This window comes from Taudactylus pleione, unplaced genomic scaffold (genome assembly GCF_031769625.1).
Source record: "Taudactylus pleione unplaced genomic scaffold, aTauple2 ptg000423l, whole genome shotgun sequence".
Taxonomy (NCBI): domain Eukaryota; kingdom Metazoa; phylum Chordata; class Amphibia; order Anura; family Myobatrachidae; genus Taudactylus; species Taudactylus pleione.
The window spans coordinates 977,708-1,002,276 of NW_028284825.1; the positions used below are offsets into that span (position 1 = coordinate 977,708).

The 24,569-nt window shown below is 41.0% G+C and overlaps 1 pseudogene; it reads left to right on the plus strand.

Moving 5' to 3' along the window:
- The window catches only part of LOC148506144 (uncharacterized), a 138,091-nt pseudogene that overhangs the window by 6,579 nt on the left and 106,943 nt on the right, over window positions 1–24,569 (plus strand).

A 24,569-nucleotide genomic window follows, 5' to 3' on the forward strand; every position in this document is an offset into this window, starting at 1 on the left:
TTCCTTTCAGAGTACACATATAACCTCACAAATTGTCTTTCTTTCATATCCTTCTTATCTTTGGCCAACATTCCTGTGTGATCAGATTATACAGCCCACCAAGAAACTCTGCATTCTGGCTGGACCAAAATGCAATATATAGCACCTATCCTTGTGTATCAATGCCTATCTCCCTATAGATTGTAAGTTTGCAAGCAGGGCCTTCCTACCTCTATGAAGTAGGTATACTGATAAGTGTAATTTTCCAATAAATAAATACTGTAGTACATAAAAATAAATATACTGGAGTTTTCTTTATATGGTTTGGGGGTTTTGGTCTCCATAGATTATAAATGAAGTGAAACATGATGTATAGAACTGAAGACATAAATGTACCACTGTAGCTGCTGCTGACAACTGTACATCAGGTTTCATATAATGTTTCCTATTTTCTTGCATGCCTCGCAGATTAGGACACCTCCATTTGTTGAGCATATATCCAGTGTATGCATGAATACTGACCTGCGATAGAGGGATAGTGACAGTGGAGTTGACACCAGTTCAAGACAGTTACAAAGGATCCACAAGAAATTTAACTATTGACCTGGATATTTTTTTATTCTAGAAACTTTGAAGATTCTTTTGTTTTTTCTTAAAAGCATAGCAAGCTATAGATTGTAAATTTGTGAGCAGCTTCCTTATACCACTTTGTATATCTAATTTTACCCAGTCTCGATTTATCAGTGTTTTGTTCCCATATTATTGCTGCTATAAAAATAAATGTTAATAGAAAAATAATATTTATTACAAGCCACTTCTGTATCTGAAAATACTGTTCAAGAGGCTCTATATATTGTTTTATATATAGATATTTTTTTCCTTTACTGTAGCAACTACCTTATGGGAGAAGTGGGTTTAGATAGAGGAGACATAAGACTATAAAGTACACAGTTATTACTTGAAACATATCTCAATTACATAGGCCAAAGTAGAACCAACTTTAAATAGAAATATGTAAGTTTGAAAAATAAATATTACTTATGTATTACCTATTAATCTATTATGCATAGTTTACAAGCTGAATTTATTGTCTGTGTACTTGTATTATCTCAAAAAATATTTATCCTAATAAACAATTTAAAACTTAAAAAATAAACCATACAAATATAAAATAAGTCTAGGTATCTCATCTTTTGAAGTAAAATACTTATACTTATTTGATTTTATGCCTTATTTTTTGTTTTAGATTTACTGTTCAGAAAAATATTTTTAGAGATTTCTATTCTTGATACTGTTTCTTAAATCGATTCTATAAATATTGGTTATTATTGTTCATTGGAAAGCAAATATTATGCATTGTTTTTGATATATGGATGATAAAACTGCAAATACTCATTTGAAATTTTGAATAAAGATTTATTTTGTTGAACTCGCAATAACCAGATGGACGTTTTATGTTTATGGCTCATCCAACTGAAATGAGTAAAATCTGTTCTTCACTTGGTTTTGAAATGAGTAGGTTATAACTAAGTAACTTGCTTTATTAGTAGATGGTTCATTGAACCCCAAATATTTCAAGTTTTATAAAGACTGTGCTGTTGATAATCTAGCAACTTTGGGGATACTACATGAGTATGCAAAATGGTGCAGACCTAACTGTAAAAGATGTATGAGCTATTCTTTGCTGTATTTGAGAAGGCTAATGAACATGAGAACATCACAGCAGACCAGAAGTTGGATTTTGTTGTTCTGTCTCTGACTGATGAGCACAATAAAGCATAATCTGTCTTAAGCAAGACAACAGAACATTTTAGCTATTTTTATAAGTGTTTCTATTTCTAATGGGGTTTGGAGACCCACTGATTCTTTTTAGGCCCATAATGCTATCAAGTCCTAAGCATAACTTTCATATAAGAAAATATTGTCTCTTGGTGCTCTCTTATGGTTTTAAATTAACCCATATATCAAAGGATTGTGACTGGGGAAGGTATATGCCCCTTTTGAGTGAGTCAAACTTTGGTGATCTTTCTAAACAAGAGAAATGCATCAAGTGTGTACTATTACATTAGAGGGAATGTCCTTTTAGATTCTGGTAGTTTCATGACCTATTATTAATATTAAATTTTATTTATAGAACACCACAAGTGTTCTACAGTGCCATACAGAGAGCAAAACTATTAGACAAAATCGGGTAAAACAGAACAGTTCAAATAGCATACAAATCTCGATACAGTCACTGATGGAATGTGTGCAAATGAAAAGTACAGCATCAGCTAAAACCTGTAGCTGTCATTGTATGCACAAATGTTAGGTCTAGTTCACCGGAAAAAATAAAAACAGATGACAGGAGAGCCCAAGGAGGATGTGTAGCAGGTCTGCAAGATAAGTAGGTGATGAGAAGAGGAGGGAGGAAGGAAGGCCCTGCTCATGGAGCTTACAGTCTAAAGGGATGGGAGAAACAACCAGAATACATAAGTAGTGAGCAAGTGTAAGGAGAGATAAGCTGTAGGCTGCATGGTGACATGGTTAAGTGGAGGACAGATATGCTTTTATGAGCAGGTGGGTTTCAGTGCCCGCTTGGAGCAATGCAGGCTGGGGGGTAGTCTGATAGAATAAGAGAGATCGTTCCAAAGTTGAAGGGCTGATCAGGAGAAATCTTGACTTCTGGAGTGAGATGTGGTTACCAGAGGGGAGGAAAGGAGGCAGTCTCCAGTATGATGAACTTGATCAAAATATTAAACTCATGCACTTGTGACAAAATACATTTGCTCTTTTTTATAGTTTTTACTCTTCCAATTAGAATTATTGTAATATAATGCAATAGACCAAGGCTGAAGGTGCAGCATGGTTTCTAACTCAAAGACACTTGTTACTAGATTGCTTGGAACAGATGGTGCTGGCCAAATTTATGTTTGCCCCCAGATATTGAGCTGTTTATATCTGGTTCTTCTTCAAGTACCATTTGGCAAAAAACATGTGAATTATGGAGAAAAATAGGAATTCTGTTGTTGGTACAGATGTAATAGGGCAGGACTTTGTGAATACAATAAAATCCTCATTTGAAAACTGTAAATAGTTTGTATACCTTATATAAAATACTTCATCCAGGAGGGATCAGGTAAGGATTAGGTCAGAAATGTAGTAGAGCCCAGGCTTCCCTCTTTCAGAATTTATTTTATGTTTTTTTGGAATGTAAGAAAATCAGCAAATTTGTAACAACATTTTTGCATTTATTATGGATATTTATAATAACCTGGAAGCCCACATTAAAGTAAAGTTGAAATAGTTTATTTTCTTTTATTCAGCAGTATTGTTATAAGAATGATATATTGTAAGGTATCCACAAACAGAATGGATAATGTGATGTTAGTTAGAGACAAATGTCAAAAGACGAAGGATAAATAGAAACATTGTCAGTATCTTTCCTTGGCAAAATAGGCTGGATAACCCATATTATCAGGAGTTTTACTAGTAAATTGATAACATCCTAAAAAGAGCTGTGATTTGTGGAGGCCCCTATTAATAAAGTAAATAATGCTACACAGTACCACCATTATCACATTATGTCAGTGTGTCTCCAGTATAAACATTATGCCACCTAATGTGCCCAGTATGTTACACAGTGCCTCCCAATATATCAGAGTGTCCACATTATGCCACACAATTCTCATAAGCATTAATATTATGCCACACAATGCCCCCAGTATGCCACACAATTCTGCCAATATCAATATTAGGCCCCACAGAGCCCCCCCATTATGCCACTTAAAGCCTTCAGTATCAATATTATTCCCACAGTTTTCCCCAATATGCCACACAATTCCCCCAGTAATGATATTATGCCTCAAATTGCACCCTACAGCACTATGCAAACAATGCCCCCAATATTAATATATTCAATTATTTTGCCCTTCCCTCACCCCCACCCCTTATATAATACATTTAATGATTTATCTCTCCTAATCTTTATAGTTGTACTCGCTGACCTCTGCTTATTGGTTTTGGCACAGTCCTCCTCACATTCCTTGTCAGGAAGCTATGCTCCAGCACACTGCTGACCTGTTCCTTGTCATATTCTTGGGGGATGAGACATAAAAACATGTCATCCCCAAGTGTCAGTATCATGGTGTCATCACTTCCAGTGGAGTGCAGCAAGTGAGGAGGGAATAAACAGTCAATCAGGGACAGATAGGTGCTGGGCCAGCTACTGGCACTCTGTTTGCTCTATGCATTCAGAAGCATCAGCACAGCAGCCCCATGACCATCGTGGAACAGGTACCACTGCATTCAGAAGCAGCAGCACAGCAGCCCCATTACAATCCAAGAACAGGGACCACTAGGCACCTGCTCTCGGCAGACTGAACCTATGTGTGTGCTCTTTGTGTGCGAGGTACCAGGGGCAACTGCCCCTGTTGTTCTCCCATGAATCCAACCCTGATCTGGAGAATACAGTCTCCTTGCGGTAGCTTCAGAATAGACTCCCCTTTTAAGAAGTCATATGTGGTAGGCAGTATACAGTCTACTTCAAAGATCAGGGACAAAGTAGGCAGTTGTAGAGAGTGTCCATGACCTACTGAAAAGGGAGCATGGCTCATCTGGGGAGACATGGTCATAGCCCTTCATAAAAAATGCAAAAAATATGTGTGGTGACACAAAGCTGTACAGGGGGTGCCAGTGGCTGCACAGGGGGTACAGCAGTTGCTGCACCCACAGGATTGCAAGGAGGAAGAGACTTGAAGGCAGAGGGTGTCTGCACTCAGAAGGAAGTCTCTCTTCATAGGTACCGACTAGGCTATTAGGCCTAGTTGGAAATAGTCCCAGTTTATTAGCCTAGGCATGGGGTGCCCTGGAGGGGGACCCTGTATTGGGGTGTCCCCAACTCACCAGGGATCCCAGGACTGAGCTGACTAGTGGTCAGGGGTATTGCTTTGGCCAGAGAACCCAGTGATAGAGTTTCCCTGGCTGTGGCATTACCCACCCACTAGAAAGAGCCAGGTGCTGTTTATGGAAATTACAGTGAAACCCTATGCATTTTTTCCCTGTTTTTCCAGAACCAGGGTCAGCTCAGAGCCTGGTGCAGGTTGTGCTAAGTATAGTGGAATCCTACACATTTTCCCCTGTATTTACACAACCAGGACTGGCTGTCTAAAGTCTGGGGCTGGTTGTGCTTTAAGGGGGGACCCCACATCAACTTTTTTTTTTAAAGTAACACTTAACAAGATTTTTACACTAAGATGCATACATGCACCTCACTGATGTGTGCATGCTTCTGTGTCAAATAGAACTGATCATGCTATAATTGAATGCATGAACCAATCAGTAGATCTGACACCAATAGATAATCTGTTCTAGAGAAATATTCATTAGGGTGGGAGTAGAAGGTATACTTTATATTATTGGTATTGAACAGCCTCCATGGGTCTACCACTGAGTGATTGTTTTTGATCATTAAAATATTCTCCTTCTTTTGATGACTCCTTACTTTTGTCAGGTTGGATTTATCTGGCCTTAACTTACCAACACAATTAAAATCTCCACCTATTATTTGATTTGGTGTATATCTTTGTAGTAACAATTGTGAGATTAACAGAAAAAAATTATGATTGCGTTCATTTGGTGCATTGATGTTCAGTAACATAAATTTGTTTTCTGAAATCCTAAGGTCTAATAACAAATATCTCCCCTCCTGGGTCTGCCACTTTATGGTCTATGGTATAATCAAGGTTTTTATTAAATATTATTGCAACTCCCCTTACTTTTTTTGTTAGTTGAGGCAGTTACGCACTCACCTATCCAGTTGGCATTAATGCCCTTTGTGTACTTAATTCCCAATGGGTTTCCTGTAAAAACACAATATCTGATTGATATTTTTTTAAATGATTAATCACCTTTTTCCTTTTGATAGGTGTGTTAGGTCCTTCTACATTCCATGACAGAATACGGATGTTGGGCACAGGGTTGGATCTATCTGTCTCTCGTCTCTCTTCTGTCTGACATATTGTAGCCTCCTTGATTTCTTTCCCCCTTAACTTTTACTACCCATTCTTATTTTCCCTCTCCCTTTAAAATGTCGCTCATGCTCACCTCTCATAACCCCCTTTAACACTGTATATAAAATGTTCCTCTATTTGTAGTTGACTTTGTTCTTCTTTCCTATCAGTACCTCTTTTTCCCACTTTATCCTCCTGATATCCAACTATATATAAATTTTTATTCAAGACTTTTCTTTTTTCATACCCATTTGGAGAACCAGATTAAGGTGCTAACCTAGTGCTTATCTATACCTATTAGTTGCTCAACATATATTTTTGCATCTTTAACTTCCCCAAATGTATACTGTTGATCATTTTTTATTATCTTGAATTTAGCTGGATAAGCTATAATGAAGTCATTGTGGAGTAGTGAGCATAGTGGTGTAAATTCTCTTCATTTCCTGGAAACTTGCGCTGAGAAATCTTGAAATATTAAGATTTTAACACCATACAGTGTAAATGAGGGAAGTTTTCTATATGCCCTCAAGATTGTTTTCTTGTCTCTAAACTTCAGAAATCTTGCGATCACAACTCTAGGACTCTGTATTCTCTCAGTGTTCTGGGCCTAACCTATGGGTTCTTTAGATTATTACTTCTCCTAGGGTTTCTCCCAGCATGAGGGCTTCTATTAGCTCCTTTTGTAATACCTCTATTAGTTCTTGACCTCTAACCTGCTCTAGGCTTCCTATAAATCTGAGATTATTTCAACAATGTCTATTTTCAAGATCCTCTATTTTCTCTTCAAGAGTTTCTACCATTGATGTCTATAACTGAAGTTGTTTTGGGATTTTTATTGTTCTATCTTCCATATCACTAACTCTTTGTTCAACCGTGTCAATTCTTTTGATATTTACCTCAAGTTTCTTAATTACCGAATTTAGAGATTCTTGTAATAGATCAAGTTTTTGGTCAATCATTGGCACAAACCGTTTTTCTATCATGGGCATTAAAATAGATAATACCTCCCTTGCCACTTCTACTTCATTTGACATATTAATAGGGTTTTCAGGCTCCGTCGCATTTAATGATTCTAGGTGCACAGGTATATTTTTGGGTGAGTGCAGATTGCTCTGCCTGGGGTTTACTGTTCCCCATTTTAGTACCACCTGTTTTATCCAAGTACCTTTTCATGCTCAATTTGCTACCATGAGTTTTGTTTCTGTAAATTCAACTATTAGCACTACCCGGCCCTTGAAATCAGTTTGTTCAACTTTATTAATTACTATCTTACTTATATCCTTTAAACAGACACCCATAAAGAGTTAACCCTCATATAGGTCTCAATGCATTAATCTGGACAAATACTAATAGCAATATTTATCTATACAATAGTCAAATCTTTGTTTTCCACTCTTAACCAATAGCTGGTTCCACAGACAACATCAGTCACAAAGATAAAATAATCTGTATTCTAGATCAAGTGAAGTCAGTAAACTCCTCCCTCACTGTGCAGTGCAAAGTCCATACCTAAACTTATGCACTGCCATCCTTCATTTTGGGAGGTGCCTCCATGATCTCCAATATCAACGGGGGCCATGACAATCACCGCAGCACTGCTGCATACACCAGCATAGGTGTCGCACATCAACATAGGTGCCCACTGCCTGTTGTTAGGCAGACAAGCCAATTACTTGCAAAATCACTACACGGCCCCCCAAGGATATATCATCTTCACACCACATGATTATCTTTGTACCATTATTATGATTTAGTTTGCAACTGCATTCCCTGCCCAAAGCTAGGGCCTGTTTAGGAACTAGCCCGCCACCAACTACCCGCCTACTCCCTGCCCCCTGCTAGTAGATCCTCTATAAACCATGCTATTCTGTAGTCTGACAGATGTACTTCATTTGCCATGTATAGTGATTCCATTGAAGCCACTATTCATGTGTGCCTAATCACCCTACCTCCTAAGTTGGTTATGAATTTGCCTATTATCCTATTGACCTGCCACCCTGTCCTGTGCATAACTGGCCCTGCTGCTGGCTGCCACTGCCTTCTAGAAACTATGTTTGACCAAACAAGGAGTGCGTCCAGCCAACATGAGTGTACCTTGCTTAGGTCTATTTTAATTCCCCTGACCAGGCTCCAGAAACTTGTTCTGCCTAAATCATTTCCCCCCAAATGTAATACTGTCCTCCTTGGATATCTGTATTGCCTAGCGGCCCTAGCGGTTTCTGTGTCCAGCTGTTCCCACTTTATTCCTCTCCACAACCACCCGATTTGCCCCCACTGTCTCTCTGCAGTCTGCACTAAACCATTCTCCCTTACATATCTCTCCACCCAGAAGATAAAAGAATGCACCATGATCCAGGTGTCTCCGACCCCACTGTGCGGTTCTGAAATTTGGAAAAAACACATCAGTAACAATGTAATGCACAAAACTTTCAACCCCTCTTCCTTTGTTCTAACTACTACAAATGCGTGCACACTTGAGGTTCAAGACCCTTGAAGGGGATAAAAACAAAAACCTCATGTCTAGGGCCAATTGGAGAAGTTAGAATTTATAACGACATGAGTAAAAATAAACCCCCCCTCAGAGGTGCATCCCCTCACTTCACCAGAAATCATGATGAGTATGAGCCAACATCTGCCTACTTCCCTGGTCTAATGTAACTCTTGTAACTTTTTCCTTCCATAAAGTTGGTGGCCTTGGAAAAAGCTATTTCAAACTGTACTACTCAAATCCAATCCCACTGATCATGAAGTCAGCAAACTCCTCCCTCACTATGCAGTGCAATGTGCGTATCTAGACTTAAGCACCACCATCCTTCATTTTGGGAGGAGCCTTCACAATCTCCAATATCAATGGGGGCAGTGACAATCACCACAACACTGCTGCATACAATGGCATAGGGGTCATACATCAACTTAGGTGCCTGCTGCCCATCATTAGGCAGACGAGCAAAATCACTACACAGCCCCTCAAGGACATATCATCCTCGCACCACGTGATTATCATTGTACCTTTATTATAATTTAATTTGCAATTGCTTTTCCTGCACCACCAACCCACCTAATCCATTCTGGAGCTTTCAATTTTACATAGCATTCTTGATTCCCCGATCATGACATTAACGTAAAGTAGGCAAATGAAAAAAAAAAACCTGCCCATTTCTCACCCACTACTGCACATCTTTAGAACTATGTAATGGAATGCCAAATGGAGTGGGCATATTTCCTTGTTCTCATATTATGGCAGTGCCATACCCTAGTCTGTTTGAGACCTGCAACCTGTGGAAATCATTCCCAACTTCCTGATCATTTTTTGATGCAACCACCAACACAAAGCCACGGGAAGAAAGCACCCCGATGGGGTTTCTAGCAACCCTGCTACTTGAACCCACCAAGTTTATTAACATTTGTTGGTCAGTATGTCTCTATATCCTTTTTTACGAGATAGCATCTCCCCTAACCTTCCAGTGCCTTTGAGAACAGAAACCCCCAGTGACATCCTTCTTACCTCTCAAGTTCATGAACCGGAGATATTTACTATGACACCTTTGAATGACCTGAAATGTAATGCTACCAGATGTAATCTAATATATTATCAGACTTCTGGTTTTACCTATATTCAGCTCCAGAAACTGAACCCACACTTTCCCACTGAAATCTCAACATGTCCTCTAACTGACCCAACATAGTATCATACCCTGATGCTTGGTGTTTTCTTGTACACATAGTGAATTCTTCATTAATTATTAATTGAGAAAAAAGGCCTCATATTTGCTGCCTCAAAGATTGCAGTTTGAAAAGTGGGCTGCAACTGTTATTGTCAGATTATTTCTACCATGATAACAACAGTTATGACTGCATTTTATTTTAGCTTGGTATACTGTAACCTGTGGTTTATCCCCATTCTATCATATTTGAGCATAGGCACTACCAGACAGACCGTACCACCTGCTTTACACTTCTATCTGCCCGCCGCAATATGTTTTGTAAGAATGTCAGTGTCAGCATAACTGTGAGAATTAGATTATAGAAAACCCTGATTCATATTTTATTAACGAGAAAGAGGGGCTAAGCTATGGAGATTTCTGTGGATGAGAATAGGGGGGACATTTTAGCTGGGGGCTCCAGGGATTATATGAGGAGTTCATGGGTCCCGTGATGACTCAAACTACCTCCAATTATTTTGTGAGGGGGTACTGCTATACGCAGCCATGACAATGAGCCCACTTAATGATGGGGAGAATCCTCCAGCCCGCAGCGGCCTGTAAGTGGGGAGTCAGTGGATAAGCACTGTGGCTAAGTGAAATATGAAGATTGGTCACCAAACGAAAGCAGAGGGGTGAAGGCCTAACTGAAAGGTAGTGCTGTATAGGGATAAGGTCTGCTTGCTGAAATTTCCATTCGCCCCAATATCTACCTCCTACCACCAAAACTGTACGCTTGCATTTGTGCCCATGCTGCACTCTGCGGAACACCAAGCACATGAGCTTTCATAGTTAGTTGGTAGACCAAGTTGAGTTAACAGAGCTTTTATACCCGGGCAATATGAAATAATCCAAAATTTGCACATGATCATACTCACAATCTAAAATGGGAAATATGCTGCCAGCATGTGCCCCCTTGAGCCAGCTAGGATTGAGGACCGGCAAAATGTTGGGTCTCTGTTCTTGATTCATCCGAGGCTAAGCTGCTTCTGTACATTGTCCTGCTCCTCATCTGAGGCAAAAATATTAGCATTTGGAGAGTACCAGTCTTTGTGCATAAGAAGCAAGCTATTGTATTTATCTAGCCTATGAAGTGTCCCAATTTTGCTGTGCCTAGTCACATGGGTCAACTGTATATACCCACATCTATCTCAGGTGCACATGCAGGGGGGGTTATCGAGTACCTGGAAAACCACCTGGCTCAGTGGCGGGCTTGGCCGGGGGGCAGGGTGCCATGTGCCCCCTGGGCTGCTCAATTGCCAAGCTTCCACTTCCTCAGACAGGTAAGGGACCCTGGGCAGCAGATTCCATGTGGACTAGCTGTCTGCATGGAATCTGCTAAAAATGCCTTCCAAAAATGTCCACCACCTAGGAGGAGACAGAAGCTAGAGGTGCTACTTGACCTTTTGTGTCTGTCAGGGAACACAGCTCTGTGCTACCCGGAAGTGCATGGAATGCTGAAGCCGCCGGGAGAAGAAGCAGAAAGCTGCATCTTTTCTTGTATAACCCCTGACATTGAGCAGGAGACCTCTGGCAATGAGCAGGAGAACCCTGGCAATGAGCAGGAGACCCCTAACAATGAGCATGAATCCCATGGCAATGAGCATGAGACCCCTGGCAAATAGCATGTAAACCCATAGCATAAAACCCTTGGCAATGAGCATGAAACCCCTGAGAACGAGCATGAAACCCCTTGCAATGAGCATGAGACCCCTGGCAATGAGCAGGTAATTGAAATGTAATTTGAAGCCTTACTATGGGGCATAAAATGGTGTTAGAGGCATAACTGTTTGTGGCATAATGTGTAATTGACATTACAGTGTGTAGCATAATATGTACTGGGCATTACTATAAGGAGGAAAAATTATAATGTAAACTGTCAATGGGGGGTGGATGCGCATTTTTAACTGTCCGCACTGGGAGCTAAATTGCCTAGAAACAGGTCTGCATTAGTATTAGGAAAATGCCATCGGGGGAGGGCACCAAAACTGGCAGGTGGCGAGCAAAATGTTAAGTGCACATTTTCTCCATCTAAACGTGACCTCTGTAGCTGCAGCTCTGAATCTGGGAACACAGCAGCTTTCACTGATGACCCCACAACACTCCCATAACATGCCCATGACACACTCTTTTTGCATTCACTTCAGGTTACCGCCCAGGAACGCCCATCACTCCACTGCTCCATTTACAATGCCATCTGATCTGATCGCACCAGCATCATTGTGTGTACACTCAGGGTAACACATTTGCTGTACTGTCTTTCTGAAGTTCTAGCACATGTGCAGTTGCTACAAATCACATTGAGCAAGTTTTATGCCAAGATGCCTTGTTATTTAATTATTTATATAAAAACACTTGAAGTACACAATAAAGTGTACATTGCAGGCTTATTCTGGTTAGACTTTTTTGTCATTGGCTCTGTAACCAATTATTTGGAAACCCCCTTTTCAAAATCCTGCATTTGCCACTGTATCTATATGTGTATACCCATGTATACACATACCTAAATGCATAACTTCTATCTATCCGTGTGTGTACATTTCTATATCTATGTACATACAGCTGGAAACAAACAGGACTCAGCAAGTCACCATAGAGGAAACCCGCCAGGCCTTATAAGACGTGGTACAACAGCTAGTAGTCCGGTCTGGAGATGCTTCCACTGGACTCCCAAACAACACTCGCTGCATACGGGCCAGTCACTTTCTGCAAAAGATGACCGAGAGTGATGATGCGGAAGTGTATCTTACGGCATTTGAGAGAACCGCAGAAAGGGAGAGTTGGCCCAAAGAACAGTGGTCAAGTCTTGTGGCACCCTTCCTGTCTGGAGAACCACAAAAAGCCTACTATGATTTGTGTCTGGCTCATACCAAGGACTATGCACAGCTAAAATGGGAGATCCTAACTCGCTTGGGAGTCACCTCATTTGTTCGGGCCCAACAAGTCCACCGCTGAGAGTTAGAAATGGAAAAGCCTCAATGCTCACAGATGCATGACCTCATCTATATAACCACAAAATGGCTGCAGCCTGAGAAACTGACAGGACCGCAGATCATGGAAAGAGTTGTGATGGACCGGTATCTGCAATCGCTACCTGCATCTCTGCGCAAGTGGGTGGGCCATGCAGACCCTAAATCCACAGACCAGTTAGTCGAACTGGTGGAGAGGTATGTGGGGGCTGAGGAACTGTTGGGTGTGTCCCACCGAGCCCTGATTCTGCATCGGCGATCTCCCGTGACTACTGGTAAGACTGTTCCAGGGCAGAAGGGTGCTGGGTGGTGGAATGAATTTAAGACTGTGGGTTTGGAACCTGGAAATAGGCCAGCCAGGCCAGGAACATTCTTACCCCATAAGAGACTTGATAATAATTTGATACAATGTTTTCGATGTAGTGATTTGAGCCATATTGCTGCTAATTGTCCACTCACCTCTGAACCTATGCAATGTGATACTGCTTATGTCCGTCGCAGAATGTCTTTCTTTGCACAGCCTGCATGTACTGCTGACAAACAGGTTGAGACAGATAAGAAAATGTGTAAGGTTACTGCAGAAGGCAATCAAGATTCTAGCAGCCTGATTACACTTATGAAAGCTGAACTGGTGAACCCCTTAAAACGCAAGGGAAAAACTGTTGGTGTGACCTGCATACATGGGGATACCCAGTATTATATTGCTGCAGAAGTGAACATCGAGACACCGTGTGGTTCCGCGATAGTCTCTCTGGGTTCAGTGCATGGCTTAATTTATGATGCATTACTGGGGAGAGACTTCAGAGTCAGAGATGTTCCCTTTTTCTAGTATGATTGGTGAACTAGAGAATGCAGAGCATGATGGTGGCTCACCAACTGATGTGCCTCCCACTCAGGTGGGAATTGTTGTTGAGCCAGTTGATCATCTGCCTGATTTAGAGGACAGAAGAGAGGTCTTTGCCATGGAACAGCTAAGTAACCCTACTCTGGTAAAAGTGGGAAGATTTAAAAGTGTTTGATGGTAAATCCATAGACCCTGATAGTCCGTTGTCATATCCTCACATGGCAGTACACTAGGATTTTTTCTACGGGAGACATCCAAGGGGATTACCTCACATTGCCAAGGAAACATGGGAGGGGCAGTCCAGTCCCTATAAAACTGTAATTGAGCCTAGGAAAAGAAAGCCAGAACATTTATACCATGTAAATCTTATCAAACCTTGGAAGGATAGAGCAGCTCTGTTAGCCATCCTGTCCCCTCCAGTAAACCTTGGGCCTTTGGTTCCTGAAGTGACAATAGCTAAAACCCGGTCGACCGTTCAACAGCAGGAAGTTATGGAATTTCTTATCAGAAATAGGGTTTTGTTCTTAGATGTACCGGGCAAAACCACAGTCATTAAACATGACATAATCACTGACCCAGGGATTAAGATTAAAGCCCTGTAGTTACCAGAAGCCCAAAGAGAATCAGTGTCTAAAGAAATTTAAAAAATGTTGCAACTGGGTGTAATTGAAAAATCACATAGTGAGTGGTCAAGTCCCACTGTGCTTATTCCAAAGCCTGACGGGAGTGTATGTTTCGGCTACGATTTCTGAAAATTGAACAGTGTGTCAAAGTTCAATGCCTACCCAATGCCAAGGGTGGATGAACTAATTGAAAGGCTAGGAACAGCCAGGTATTTAACCCCTCTAGACTTAAACAGAGTATTGGCAAGTGGCGTTAACTGAGAATGCCAAAGAAAAGACAGCTTTTTCGACCCCAGAAGGGTTGTTCCAATACAAGATGTTGTCCTTTGGGTTACATGCGGCATCGGCTACCTTCCAAAGGATGATGGACAGAATACTAAGACCCCATAGATGGTATGCTGCTGCTTGTCTAGGTGATGTAGTCATTCATAGTCCTGATTGGCAGTCTCATTTGCCCAGAGTACAAGCAGTGTTGGACTCCATCTATAGGACAGGATAGACAGCCAACCCAAATAAATGTTGCCTAGGGATGGAAATAGTAAAGTAACTTGGTTACACCATTGGCAGAGTTTTAATAAAGCCACATCTTAATAACAAGGTGGTTCTTGGCATTATAAAAATTCAAGTGCACAGTAGAATACAGGCCAGGACGCCAGTTGGGCAATGCAGATGCTTTGTCACATGTCCATTGTTTGGGGGCTGTAGTTGTTCTGCCCATAGGTCGAAACAAAGGGGGGATATGTGATAGGAGCACTAGAGAAGATAGGGATGGCATGTATATGTGTCCCAGATTCCTGTAATATGTATTTTAACCCCCAGGAAAAGTCTATTTTACAAACAGATCTCAGTGTCGGCTTTTGGTAAAAGCCGGAGAATGGGTCCTGGGGGTGTGGATGTGAGAGAGAAGGGAGGACTCCATCCACAGGGCCATTTCAGGTGTTAGGCCTTTCAGCCTTAGAGCAGGTTAATTAGGGTTTACACCTGGAAGTGGCTCAATATAGCTGTGTAACAGCAGTGTCTCACACACCCTGGGGAGAACAGACACTGAGGTTTTGTTCTGAGACACCGTGACATTGTTATGTACAATGTTTGTGGTAAGGCAGTAGGCCCTGCAACATGTAGAGAGGGAATTACCTATCTAGTTAGTGCCAGACGAGCTAGGGTTTATTTTTATGTTTTGTTTGATTGATTATTGGTGTCACACAATAAAAACCGGAGCTGACCAGATTGCACAAAAACCCTCGACTAGTGCTGTTTCCTTGCTGCTGTGTGTAAGGAGATGTCCATCTACCCCAGGAGAGGGACCCCTACCCCGATCATATCACTATATATATATATATATATATATATATATATATATATACAATGCTGGTCCTCAAAAAAAATCCAAGGTCCACGCACGGCACTACTATTGAAAAACTCTGTTTATATCTTAAAGAGATATGAATAATTAATACATGTTACAACTGATCCAGCATGTGAGCAACATTTCAGGATCCCTCCGGACCCCGTCCTCAGGCTGCTGTTATAAACGCAATGTTCAACAAAAAAAAGAACAGTAAATGTGTGAATGTTAAAATCTTCCTACCTTTATCTGTTGTGTCACCTCGTGTATGCCAATCCCGGAGACCGGCCGCGCTCTCCTGTCCGTCCGGACGCCCTCCGATGACATCAGCGCTGCTCATCAGGTCATTGCTAAGCGACCCTGACGCTGCCTCTGTCTCCGGGAAGCAGCTATGTCAGAGTTTTTCTATAGTAGTGCCGTGCGTGGACCTTGGATTTTTTTTGAGGACCAGCATTGTATACATTACAGCAAGGGCACACTAGAAGCTGAATTGTAGCTAAAGAGTGCCGGATTATTTTGATACTATATATATATATATATATATATATATATATATATACATAAACACACTTATTTACCTGCTCACAGCAATGCTTACATGTACCTTATCATACACGTAAAATACCTAATCCCCCAAATGTATACCTAATTATATGCATATGTGCACACACACAAATACAGCTATATACGTATATGTCTGTAAACATATGCATATGTAAGCCTACCTATATTTACACATCAACATAGGAACATGCCTACAGTATTTCCTTATTCCTACATACATGCACTGACCTGTGCATGTCCCTCAGTAGGGGGGATTGTCTATGGTTAGGTGAGGGCTGTTTAGAAAGGGGATGTGTTGTGGTATCATTGAGAGGTTTTTCTGCCCTAGAACATTATACCAAGAAAGGAAGGGGGGGCAGTTTAGTTGAGACGTGGGAGGTTAAATATAGTGGTGAACATAAAATGGCTTGCCATCAATAGTCAATGGCTTTAAACCATTAGTAGAAATAATCAATGGTGAGCATTGATGTTGTTCCATTATTAGTTTCTGCCTCCCAATATTCCCTTGCTGGTCAAACACATTCAACATCGACATCTGTCCATTGCGGATTGTCAAACCATCGATGGCAGATGACTAAGCCCTGGTTAACTATGTATACGAGACTAAGAAGACATTTTTGCGAAAACCAAAGAAAAATCCACATTGCTCAGAAGAGATCAAAAATAGGGAATAGCAAAGAAAGCATGCACAGGTATCATTAGAGTAGAAGACTGTGTCAGGAAGATGCCAGACTCAGGACTTTAAATTAGAGTGTGTGTATCGTAATGAACAAAGGAAGGACACAGGAGGGGAGGGGGGAGAACAAATTGGCTTAAAAGAAACCTTGCAGCTTACAAGAAAACAGAAGACCACATATATTGTTAAAATATATTTGAAAAGCAAGCCACAGATAGGGGAGGACAGAGGGAGTGATAAGTCAAATAGATATACAGTACCATCAAAGTACTATGTTTTGAGACAAGGGGGAGGAGGGGGTGATGGGGACAAAGAGCTAAAGATATGTGGCACACGTTTGGTGAATGAACAAACTGAATGCTGGCCAGAAGCAATTTCCCTGATCAGGAGGGCTCAGATTTTGTAATATATATAATGTTATATATATACTGGATGAGACTTGCCAGACCAATGTAATGTAACCAATGTAATGTAACTAACATTACCTGAGTTAAAATTAGGCTGGTTGTTTTTATGAAAAAGTTTAGAGAAACAGACTGGTGGGGAATTGTACCTACTTCCTATTAAATGCAGCAGAGGGGGCTTAAAGTTGCTTGGGCAAATGGCCTGACAAACTGGGACAGTGAAACTAGGGAGCACAAAGCAGTCGGGGGATGGGGTATTTATGAGAAGGGCTGTGTTAGGGAAATGAATCTGACCCATACTTCACTACATTTACTACGATATACAGCGATTTTCAATCATACATGATGCAGCGATTGCTTTTGCACAATGCAAACCTTATTTAATAATTCAAACTATAATGCACAGCAATTATAATACATACATGCAGCGATTTATGTTCAAAATGCAAACCCTTATCCTAACAACTTAAACTATAATACTCAGCAATTATATAACAGCACTTGATGTTACAACATGCAAATGATCCTGATAAGGTAAGACTAAGGGCCTGATTCAGAGCCGCTCACTAGAAGCGATTGCTCACTCCCAGCGTATGCAAATCCAGTGCACGCCCAGCAAGGCAGGCGATTGCACATTAGCACGCCCACTATGTCTTGGCGAGTGATCACTTTGTGCATGCAGATATCCACCAGCCATTCATAAGACGCCCACTTGCGCACGTCATCTACTGGAAGTGCATGAAAACATTGGTACATCGAGCACCATCGGATGTGCTTGCAGCGCTTGAAGTTGACTATACCTGGCCACAAGCACTGCTATCACTTCAGTGTGAAATACAACTAGGTGATGTGTACAATGATTCTGCCTGTTAATTATGCACGCCTATGAAACGGCGTTGAAACACACAGGCAAGCCTGCGTTCATAGCTCCACTCCCCCATTTCTAGTGGCCTGCCCCTTTGGCACCCACAAACGGCCTCTTCTGTCACTCATTCAACTGGGCTGTCTATGCTGGGCTAGTGAGCGCTTCCCAATCTGTCGCAGTGGTTGGCACACGTACATTGTGATGTATACGCATGCACAGAAAGCAAATATTGACCAGCTATGAGCGATCGCATCCTAGCGAGCAGGTCTGAATCAGGTCCTAAGTATGTAATAGCTATGAAGAAAGAGACAGGGGTTAGGGGCTTAGTCAAGAAGGATGAAAGTGTAGGTTTATTTTTTTTTATTAAGATAGGGGAAACAGCTGAAAGGTACTGCAATGGTAGCTGGAACTGGAGTAGGGCAGCTTTGGGATGGCACTGCGAGCAGGGTAGAAGAGAGAATATACTACGTAGACAGAGAAGAAAATTATTGTGACTGCTATATAAATCCTGTAAGCTTGTCATAAGCAATATTCTTGTTGAAAGGCATAGAACATATGTGAGGCGAAGCTAAAGTGGACATAAGATATATGAGACTATCTGGAGTTTGCAAGGCTGTGTATCAAAGTAAACACCAGTTGCTAAATAAGCAATCTCCTCTGAATTGTTATGCTGTACAGGAAAGTGAATGCTAGTCAGCAAGCGGACATGGAAGAAAAGCACTGGGAATATGATACAGACTTATAAGCTTGTTATAAACAAAATCTAAGTTGGGTATTTGTGCATAGCTGGCTGTGAAAAACATTGAGATAACTCTTATTGATAGAAGATAATATAAGCTACAAGATACTTTCATTCTTGTTTTAAGGTGTCCCATTGTATCAATCACTCAAAAATGATTTCATACATAGAGCATACTTTACCCCTAACAGGCAACATAACATTTATCTCTTTCAAACTGTGGCTCTATGGACAATATCCTCCATATTTTCTCGACTTGCCCACTTCTGAGGTCTCTGTGGGAGGAATTGTTTGTCATGATTCATAAAGTGTCAGGCACCCCACTACCTAGGGACCCTTTCACCACCCTGCCACACTTTTATCCAGGTGACCTGTCGATGAGAGATAGATATCTTATGAGTCACACTAAAATTGCCATTAAGGCCTCCATAGCACACCTGTGGAAGACCACATCTGTGCCCAAAATATTGGTTATAGAAAATAAGATCCAAAGCATTGTGGTTTTAAAACTGTTGACTGTAAATAATCTACATCTGCCTCATCTGGAGTGAATATCAGGAGGAGAAAGGTCTTAATTTCTTCCAAATTTTGAGGTTTTTTGCTGTGTAATTTGATTTATGGTAGAAATGCTATGCTTCAGTTTTGTAAAATGTAATCAGGATATACTAACCTATGTGTTTATCCATATATATGTTTCTTTAAACTTCAATAAACATACTGTGGAAAAAAAACTGGTCTGTATTCTAAAATTGGAAACCATTAAAAGTGGATGAAAAGGTGTTTTAGGGGAATCAGTATGATTTACCGCCGGCCACATGGAGTGACAATCTCGAAACTACAAAAGGTAAGTTTAACTAACATTTTTTTACCCCCCCCAACCTTCCTTTAGGGGTGCCTAACCACCCTAACCTTCCCCCCAAGTGCCTAAACCTAACCCCCCTCTAATTTCCTAAACCTAACCCCCCTTCCCTGCAGCCTACACCTCAGTCTCCCAGGGGGGTGCCTAACCCTAACCTCCCCCCGGGGGTGCCTAACCCTAATCCCAACTTCCTTTAGCCTAACTCTAACCTCTGGGGGGGTACCTGACCCTAAGTACCCCCCGGGAGCCCCTAACCTAACCCCCCACCTCCGAGTGGATCCTTATTGAGACCAACATATAAATATTCAGTTAAAAGTATGCACAATGCTTTTTATAACCCTAAATACAGTAGTTGTCTTATATACTATGCTGGCAAACATCTTACAAGTGAAGCAGATTGTATACAGTTAATCAATTATTATTTATTATATGTAAACACTAGCACATTTGAGAGTTTGTTGTATGTATATATGTACAGTATGTGGATGTATATATTAGACATGAGCAGTTCAGTTTTGACTTGGTTCTTTTCACAGAATTAGCACAAGTTCAGATTACTTTGGATTTATCTAATTGGCTATCTGAAACACATGAGAGCTGGATAGCCAATATGTTGCCATTTTCTAAGATGTGAACACAACTAAGTAAAACTGCATTGCTCTTCTCTAGTGTAAATATATATATTAGAGATGTGCACCAACCCCAGTGTTTTGGTTTAGGTTTTGGATCTGTTTCTCCTCGTGTTTTGCATCTGGATTGGTTTTGCTAAAACCGCCCCTTGAATGCTTTGTTTTTGGTTTTTGGTTTTGGATCTGTATTTTTTTTTAAATTATAAAAACAGCTAAAATCACATAATATGGGCTTTTGTTTGTGCCTACAGTATTACTAACCACAATAACATTAATTTCCACTCATTTCCAGTCAATTTTGACCACCTCACAGCTCACAATATTGTTTTCATTCAGTTTAGGCCCAAAATTTGCACCAAGATAGCTGGCTGACTAAGCTAAGCAGCAACAGTGGGTGTCACAAACACGTGGCAGTTCAACTTTCAACAGGGCACATCAGGAAACAAATGTTTTTATTATTCAAGAGGCCTGAGGGAGTTGGAGTATGTTTGTAGTTGAAGGCAGGGATGGGAATTGTTGATTGGTTATAAATTTAATTTAATTTTTTAAATTCTGTAGTAAATTTATGAGGGAGAAGCGAAGGGGAAGACGGGAAGCATTTACAAAATATATTTAATTTTATTCATTCACATCAGTCCTTGCCCCAGAAGAATCCTTAAGTGCCATACCTGCTTCTGCTGCTTGGAGTGGATTTTCACCCATGAAGGTGGACTAGTAAGAGTGTTTTCCAAATCAATTGACTGTTAATTAATCCATTGCAAAGATTCTTCAGATTCCCAACCTTTACAGGGACATTAAAAAAACATAGTGTACCCACTGTCTACTTAACCAGCACAGATATGTGGATAAGCAGAACAGAGCAAATGCAAGATTTAAGGTTTAAGTCTTACGTTGTGTCTTGAGAATCCTTGAGCACCATGCCTGCTGCTGTGAGTGGATTTTCATCCCAGAATGGATGAAGACTGTTTCTTTTTTGAAAAGCAATCTTATGTCTGAGGCATGGAGTACTCCTGGGAAGCATTTCCATGCTACAAGAAATATAACCTCGCGATACCCATTTGCACTTGGTGAGTGTAACAATTGGGAAGTTCCCCCAACTATATATACTCATGTCACAAGGCTGATTAGGAGCGGTACGTTACTAATTCCTGAAGCATCCTCTTTAAAAGAGGTTACACATAAAAAAAACCTGACAGTCATTTGAAATCAATGTTTTCATTTTCTGAAGCTATTACCAGACCAGCTACGGCTGTAGTCTGGGTAGCAAAAGCTATGGAAGAATGGATGACATCTCTGGAAGGTACTATGCCTGATGCTATCAGAGAACAGCAGTCTTTTCTCTCTCAGATGTGAGAAAGCAAGAAGCAGCTGTGTATATGTGGGAAGCGTTCATTGATGTGGGTATTTTGGCTTCATGGGTCTCTGCAACTTCAGTGGCAGCTCAAAGATCCATTTGGCTAAAAATCTGGAAGGTGGATGCAGGGTCCAAGAAGGCTCTTGAATCTTTGCCTTTTGTGAGGAAGGTACTGTTTGGAACAGAGCTGGATGACATAATGACTTCTCTGGTTACAATGAAGTTGCCGGAATTGCCATTTATGACTACCCCTAAATTTAGGCAGTCTGCAGCTCGGCATTTTCTTCCACAGAGTAGGGCAAAAAATCAGCCTTCCTCTATACAGAGTCATGCCCACAGGACACGTCAGCCCTAGAAATCTTGGTCAAACAAATGTCCTGCCTCCAAGCCAGATAGTAAGTCTACTATATGATGGGGTGGGCCTCCCAGTGGGGGGTCTCAGGGTTGGAGGCCAACTTTTACAGTACTCCCAGGCCTGGTATCAGACAACTATGGATGCCTTGGTTCGAGAACTGGTCTTTCAAGGTTATGCCACCACATTCCTGAGGTATCCCCCTCAGAGGTTTGTGAATACAAACCTTCCTTCAGACCGATCAAGGCTTCAGGAGTCTGTTGGGGCCCTCCTGAAGTCAGGAGTCATAGTCCCTGTTCCTGTGATGCAACAGGGAATGGGATATTATTCAAATGTATTTTTTATTCAAAAACCAAATGGGTCGCATTGCCCTATCCTGAGTCTTAAGTCTCTCAACAGATTCATCCATGTGCCCAAATTCCATATGGAAACCCTATGGTCAATTATGCTGGCAATGGAGCCTGGAGATTTCATGATCCTCTGGACATACAGGATGCATATCTGCATGTTCCAATTGCTCGATCCCACCAAAGATTTCTGAGCCCATTGGGTATTTACTAAGATAATGGCTTGCATGATGGCTCATCTCAGATGACAAGGATGGACAACCTCCTGATATTACAAGAAAAGCAGAACTCTCAGAAAGGCGTTTTAAGTTATAACAAATTGTTAGCAGGTGTGAGGAGGGGTGTCAAGTCTCCTATTATTCTCAAGGAATGCAGGAATTGAAGTATATAACACAGTGCTGATAATACTCAAATAAAAATGAGTATTCATAGAAATACAATATATAAATAGTTAATCCTGAAATCAGGTAAATGTAATAATATCATGTAAAAAACATGTACATATAAAAATGGGAGCAGTTAGTTTCTGAATGGGTATAGAAACAAAGTAGCATACAGTGCAAAAGTCAATATTCAAGCCAGCAGGAAAAGATCGTATATAAATACACTTAGTAATCTGGAGTCCAAAGTTTTTTGCCCTCCAGAATGGAGGTCTCCTATTTATGCTTAGTATGGGGGGATGATATCCCAAATTCCTGGGGCTGGTATATGATAGATAATGCTCAGACACTGATTTGGATCTCAATCAATCAGATTGGTATAATAAGCATTGTATGCTCATCATATGTTGAGAGTCCAATGACATGGGAGCAGCTCTAATATCTGATTACAAGCTAGATGTATTCCCATGTCAGGGAGCCCATGTGTGAGATCAAGATCTTTAAGGTCACAAGAATACTTGCTTTTCTTCATGTGGGAGATGAGACTTAGATCTTTGCCTGGCTACCTTGAGACTTCAGGTTTCTGCCTTGTCAGTTTCAATACAGAATTGCTCATCTGCCCTATGTTAGAACATTCCTGCAGGGGATTCTCTGGCTGCAACCTCCATTTGTCCCTCATGTGGCACCATGGGATTTGACTCTCATAGAGTTTCTGACTTAGCAGCTCTGTCATGTCGCTCTCCATATTTGATTTTTCATCAAGATAGAGCTGTCCTCCGTGCAAAGGCGGGTTATCTTCTTAAGGTGGTTTCCCATTTCCATATAAATGAGAAGGTTGTTGTTCTGTCCTTTCAGTCTTCAGACCTGTCTATAGGTGAAGCTTCCCTGGATGTTATTTGAGCCGTTCATATTTACATGGATTGTACAAGCTCCATCAGGAAATCAGATTTGCTCTGTGTTCTATGGGTTTCACAAATGAGACAGGCCAGCAAACAAACACATTTTGGCATGCTGGCTGCGTACGACTATTTCTCAGGTCTATACACAGGCTGGTCTCCCTGTCCCAAACAATGTGACAGCACATTCTACTCGGTCTATGGTACCGTTGTGGTTGGTTAGACATGGCGCCTCGGCTGAACAGCTGTGCAATGCAGCCACTTGGTCTTCCGTCAATACTTTTATAAAATTTTATGCATTTGATACTTTTACCTCCCAGAATGCTTCTTTTGGGTAGCAGATTCTCCACTCTGTGCAGGAGCATCTCCAACCTTAAGGTAGATCCTGTGGACCCTATGGACCCTGAAGAAGAAAATTTGAGTTATTGTATAACATACCTCAGTTAACTCTTTTTCTTCGAGTTCCATAGGGTCCACAGGGAAACCACCCTGATGCACCTCGTCTCTTCTTGTGTGTGATGTACTTCCTTCTCAATTTTTCACCTCTTGCCATCTGTTTACAAACTGAATGCCTGTGGCAGAGGGTGGGGTATATAGGGAGGGTGACCAGTGCATGCTGGGAGCTTCAAAGCTGGAAGCTGTTTGATGCAATGGATCATTTCCACTACATACTCCAAGGTAGATCCTGTGGACCCTATGGATCTCGAAGAAAAAGAGTTAACTGAGTTATGTTATACCATAACTCTAATTTTTTTATAAATAAAAAAAGAATAACACACTGCGCTACCACTTACAGTGTCACAAGATTTTTTATGAGTAAGAAAAGAATAACACACTGCTCTATCACTAACAGTGTCACAATATTTTTTACGAATACACTGCATTTTCCACTTACAGTGTTACAATATTTTTTACAAATACACTGCATTTCCACTTACAGTCACAATATTTTTATGAATACACTGCATTTCCACCTACAGTGTGACAATATTTTTTACGAATATACTGCATTGTCCATTTACAGTGTGACAACATTTTCGTGCTGTAAGGTTA